We start from the raw sequence: 6,676 nt of genomic DNA, 5'->3' as shown, positions 1-6,676 counted from the left end.
TTAGAATTAATTTTTAATTTCTTATTGTATATACGTTATTTGTTTGTTTTGTTTTTCTTTCCTTTACTTTTGTGTTTTCTATCTTTGATAGAAATCTACTCCTTATATGCACTCGTGTATCTAAGGTGATTTCTTTCCTCCCTATTTAATCATTTTTGTTTCACTATGTGTTTTGTAGTGTTTATCTTGCTTTGATTCATGCATATATAGCATACCTTATCGAACATTCATTTATTGAACATTGAGGACAATGTCACATGTAGTTGAGGGGTTTTCTGTTGAAAATGTGTTAGTTAAAAAAAAGAAAAAAATTGTGATGTATTTTGAAATACAAATGATCAAAACATACACATTCTAGCATTTTTGTGAAATTTGAGCATCTTGGTGGAATAATTGAGCGAAATTATTTTGTGTATTTATTTTCAACCCTTAGTATAGAGCGTAACTTATAATACATCATATTTTGTTGATGTATGACTTGAAATACCATGATACGATATTTATTGAGATAAGAATTAGTATAATTTATATAGAATGAAGGACAAGTTTTGAAAGAACATTTTACACATTCTTACACTTGTAGTATTCCTCATTAACGTTCATTAATTTAAAATAGGAGAAGTAAACTGTAGGACTCCTGAGCCTTATAAAAAAGAAAAAGAAAAAAAGACCGAACGAAAAAGAGAAAATAATAAAAAAAAAACAAAAGAAAAAGATGAAAGTATGTTAACTTTCCTAAATAAAGGGTTAGAAATAGTTACCTAAAATTTTGGGGATTGAGTATTTAACTTTTAAACAAAGTTGGCGTGAAAACTACTAGTCTCTTGTGTTTTGAGGTAGTTAGAATCAATAATGATTAATCTTAAAGTTGAAAAATCCTATGATAAATCATGCTTATTAATGAGGAATACATAGTGGTTTAGCCACACACATATTTGAGTTCTGAAACATTTGCTCTAATTCTACGTGAACAATTGTTGAGATTGTCTTTGTGAATACAATTCCTGGTGTTGAGTAGTCATGAATTGAATTTTGTGAGAATTCATAATTATGTTTGATTGCTTTTATTTGGATTTCAATCTTTATGCAATATTCATCTCAATTAAGTTTTACTATTTTGCTTAAATATTAGTAAAACGCTAGTTGAGGTGTGTGATTGAGCTGAAATATTGCATATCTCATACATTTCGAACCAACATATTTTAATCATTTCATGACATGATTATTGATTTTAAATGAAAAAATGGTTAATAGACATAAATTCAAGTTGTGATTTAAATTGATTAATATAATAATTTATACTTAATTTGATCATTTATGATTTAATTGAGCAATAATTCTTCACATGCACCACACATTTTTAATATTCTAGTCTTTCATTTTTATTTTTGTGGTTTCTATTTTTTTTTTTTTTTGCAGCTGCTTTACACACAAAATGGGACCACACGCAACACAGCTCATTGCTCTTACGTGGGAAGCTTATTTCTTTTTTATCTTTGTGGGTTTTGTGAAAATAAAAGGGAAAGATCATTTTGTTCTTTCTGGAAGAGAGATGTGGTTTCAGTTGAAGTGGGAAATAAAAAGACGTTGCAGGCTTTTTCGTTTGGGAGGGACTCTGAAACATACAGGGCTTAATTTTTCGGTAGGCCAGAAGAAAATGGGAAAAGCGAGAGAGAGCTTTAGAGAGTGAGGGACCGAAGTAGGCTGGACTGGAATAGAGAGAGCGAGGGCTGGAAGAAAAACTAACGCAAGGCACTTCAGAAAAGGCAACGATGCGAAAGGGAGCTTTGGTTTTCGTTTGGGTTACAGACTAAGGGGGAATTTTTGGACACACGGACCTGGACATGAGACGAGAGGGATTTATTTCTTTTTTAAGGGGGAGTGATTTACAGAGAGCAAGAAAAAATGGAGAGCTGGTTTTTCGAAAAACAAATTGGGTATTGGGATTTTCTGGGTTCGTGAGAGACAGTACGGGAAGGACCTTTGCAGAGTTTTTTTTTTTGGAGAAGCTTGAGTGAGACACTGACTTATGGGAGTTGCTAGGGTTGGACAGAAAGGAACTTAGAGTAAAAGAGAAAAGAAATGCTAGACTGTGAGAGAGACGGAAAGGCTGGGTAGTTGGGAACATGAGAGAGGGGGCTTCCTTTCTGGGCGACGCGACAAGAACCAGAAAGTCTTGACAGCAGATGAAATGGAGAAGGACTTAAGCTTTGGAATGAAAATGATCTTCTTTCATTGGGGTTCTATGCTTTCCGACATGAGAGTATTCTTTTTTAGCTCTATCTTCTCTCCATCTTTGTTCTCTTCGAGTGGTTATTTTTCTAATATTGATCTGTGAGTTTTATTTTAGTTTTATGATAGAGAATATTTATTTGATATCTATGGATCTTGTGATGAATATGGTTGGATAAATTTTCGTACTAAGGTTAGAGGTGAAGTCTAATGGTTTAGACATTGTTTTCGGATCAACATTAGAATTTATATTGTAAGTTTGATCAATTGAATTGTTTTATTGTTGGATATTTTGATTATGTATTTATTTATCTCGGTTCATTGTTATTTTCAAATACATTGAATAATTGAAAAAAATCCTTATGATATTCAAATGAGTTTGTGAATGTTATAATCATCAATCATTCATACTTAATAATTAGTGACTATTTTTCTTGACCTTAAATGTTAAAATTTTCAATTAAACGAAATCATTATTCTAATTTAATTAAAGTAAATTGACCGGGAACAATATTCTAAATTATTAGACGGATTCTCGAAACCTTAATCATTCTCCATATCGATTTATTTTATCATTTTAGTTTTATTTTGCTACTTTAAAAAATCTTTATCTCAATAATTTGTTCTTCTATTTGATTACACGTTCCTTTTAGTAATTTCTTTTCATTGATTGAGTTTATTTTTCTTATCATATAAGTCAATTCTTGTGGATTAGACCATGTTAGGTATTGCAAAACTTATATATTTATAGGTAAAACTGCTCTATTCACTAGTTGAGTCAAAGTTTAGGTGTGACAGCTAACAATGTGCATGTGATCAGGTTAAGCCTTTGTCCAAGCAACTTTCAAGAAAATCTCCAGCTCCTTTAACAAGTCGAGTGTTAACAAAGCGCATGCAATTGAGGTTAACACTCGTACAATTCCCTGGTGACCAAAGGCTGACAACGCTTATGGGATAGGGGTCAGCATTCACTGATGCAACAGTCAAGAAAATCTTCTGCTTCCTTAACAAGTTGAGGTTAACAATGCACATGCGATCAGGCTTTAAAGTAGCAACATTCCTTGGCGACCAAATGCTGACAACATGCATGCAATCCCTCAGCAATAGTCGAGAAAATATCTCGCTCTCTTATCATGCTATCAGGGCCAACCTTTGCCTAAGCACTCAATAAAACGTCTCACTCCCTTAACAAGTTGAGTGCTAGCGATGCACATGCAATCATGGTTAACACTTGTATATTTTCCTAGCGATAAAAGACTACAACGTGCATGTGATCTGAGTCAGCCTTTGCCCATGCAATGGTTAAGGAAATCTATCACTCCCTTAGCACACTAAGTGTTAATAACACGCATACGATTTGGTTAACACTTGCACAAATTTGTGGTGGTCAAAGGTTGACAATGCGCATGTGATCAGGGTCAGCCTTCGCCCATGTAATGGTCTAGAAAATCTCCTGCACCCTTAACAAACTGAGTGTTAACAATATGCATGCGATCGGGGTTAGCTTTCACCTGGGCAATACCCACATTGGTTAGTAGGCAAGTACAATGAGGAATAAAGGACAAAGACAAAGTTAGCAATAAAAGGAACAAAAAGGCCCACAACATTTAATCAAAGGCCAAAAGAATATGTGTGCAACATGGTATGTCTCTTATAGAGCAGACCCAAAACAAAATATTATAGGCTATAGGTCGTCAATACAAAACAAAGCATTAGATGTCAAACACCAAAGGAATATGTACGTAACATGGCAAGTGTCTTACAAATTGCAAATCTATCAATATAAATCCAAAACAAACTATTACAAGTCCATTAGAACCAAAACAAAACACAAAAAAAAAAAAGAGAGGAACAAGCCCAAGCTTAAGGAGCTGAGCCACCATACGGGCGAGGGGGGAGGCAGATGGCTCAAAAAAGCGTATGGCATCAAGTAAGCTCCAATAGAATCCAAGTAGACTAAGGTTGCCAAGAGAGGAGAGGCATTAGCTCCAAAGTCTTCAATTCTACTTCAAGGTGTGCTAACAAAAACCTTTTTAACCTCCTCGACCCAAGGTTGTATTCGATCCCTATGTTTGGTCACAAATTCGAGGGATCGCAAAGAATTAGGGGGAAAGGTGAACAATCTCGTCCTTAAAAGATCAAATCTCAGTATCCAGCTCATTAACACGCTATTGATAGTTTGCAAGTTTCCCCTAGGAGATAGATTCATTGGTTATAGCAAGAGCATAAATTTTCGCTGACTTAAGTATCAGAGGCATGTCCACTACGTTTTCCAAAATCTCATTTCTAGTATTGCAAATTGTTGGGTCATGCCACAAGCAAAATGGCATTAACATGTGATATTTAAAAAACCGATTGAACCATAAAGCCAATCAAGTAATCCATTTAACATTCGACAATTTTCACTCTAGAATATAATATTCTTAACAATCTTGACATTTGAATGGTGATTTGACCCTGAATCTTATATCACATTTAAAAAAAAATCAAAGTTAATGTAAGTTAGATCTAAAGAGGTACAAATTACTAAGATGTGTAGTTTGAGGTATTAGTTAATAGTTTTTCATTTTTAATAGTTTAAGACACTTTGGAATGCATAAAACTATTTTATGTTTTTTCCTTTCGGAAGTGAAGGAGAAGAAAAAAATTAGAAAAGAGTATTATTATTTATTACACACGAGTAATACTAAATATAATCATAAATTGTGTAAACGTTGTGCATTCCTTTCGAAAAAGAGTGGAATCTACTATTAACAAATTAATTTTTTCATGTTGGTCTCATATTTAATCTTTTTTTTTTCAAGATGATTACTTGAACTTGCACACTCTATGACTAAAAATATCGTTTCTCATTACACTATTAACCTACTTTCATCTAATTTTATAAATGTGTCACTTGTTATGATCTATGAATTGTTTTATTTAAAAAAAAAATTAAAAATCCGTGGGTAAGGCTAGCTCATCTTATTGAAAAATTTCACTCATTATTCCTACACCACACATCACACTTGATTTTTTTTTTTCTCTTTTCAAATGTGTGGTAAATAGATGATGAGAAGAATAATTCCTTTAATTTAGCAAGAATAAAACAAAAAAGATGATAAGAAAGTTTTCAAAAAGAGTTAACCTAGGGAGCAGTCCGGCTATTAATGTTAGAAAAGCAGCCCTCCAATAGCCCTGCACCACGTAAGAGGTTTATTGAGCTTCGTTTACATCTGCATACCACCCGATCATTTTATCACCAATGACCCACACCACAGACTAATGGGTTCCTTCCCCCCCCCCCCCCCTTCCAAGGGATTCTGCCCCTCCCGTTGGGCCAAGATATACCATATGAAACCCTCCCCAAGGCAAATCCCCCTCCCCCCACCTCTCGCAACCAAGCACCCCTCTCCATTTACAATTTCATCAATAAATTACATCTAGCTTGATATGAACTCCACCAACAATTGTGATGAAACTCGATAACAATGATGGATTGGAACCCCAAGATCGTGTAGACAAGATTTGTTGAGCCTTGACCCGTCACCTAACTAGATGAAAACCAAGACTACGAAGGATTGAAATGCCACACCAAGAAACCTAAGAATCTCTCAAGAATCAAGGTGATAAGTTTGGTTGTTTGAACGTCACAAGATTAACTTGATAAGTTCAAGAGTTCTTTCAAGAACGAAGAGGAACACAAGACCTCACAATGAAAATAATTTTTTGAAAACTAAATCTCCCTACAAAGTTCGTACAGCCCATGATATATACTTGGAACAACCCTCCAAAAATAAGAAAAATCATAACTCAACTTTAAAAGCAGCACTAGCATCAATATAAATAAGTCCTCATGTTTTAGGGCTCTTGGACTTCTAAAGACAAACAAAAATAGATAAATGACTAGATTCAATGTATATAACATAACCAGCCAAGGCCATCAGTGAATTTTTCTATTTAATATCCTTGAAACTCACAAGTTCGAACTCTTTAATGGTCAGACCATGCTAGTCACATTTTTTCATGCTAATTAGACTCTTCAATTGCTTTGATAACATGTACTAAGCCTTGATTATTATTTGAGCCCATCTTGGTCTTTTTAGAATCCACGCAATCTTCTTGGATTAACCCATTTAATGTTTCCTTGAAATGTTTGGTTCTAAGTTTTGTAATTGGGCTACTATGAAGTGACAAAGGGTCTTGTGCAAATTTAGCTTCATTCCCACGTGTATGATCAGCATGTCCAGCTCATTGGTTTGCATCATTCTCCCCCTCTTGAAAAGGATTTGTCCTCGAATTATCACCTACATCAAAAGGAGACAAATCAGCAACATTAAAGCTTGCATTGACACCATACTCACCTGGTAAGTCACACTAGTAGGCATTATCATTAATGCGTTCCACTACTTGAAATAGTCCGTCACCCCAATGTAGGAGTTTTGAACATCGTTTCTCTGGAAAA

This window comes from Carya illinoinensis, chromosome 4 (genome assembly GCF_018687715.1).
Source record: "Carya illinoinensis cultivar Pawnee chromosome 4, C.illinoinensisPawnee_v1, whole genome shotgun sequence".
NCBI lineage: Eukaryota > Viridiplantae > Streptophyta > Magnoliopsida > Fagales > Juglandaceae > Carya > Carya illinoinensis.
The sequence above is the reverse complement of the archived record's forward strand: the minus strand, read 5'-3'. Positions refer to the sequence as shown.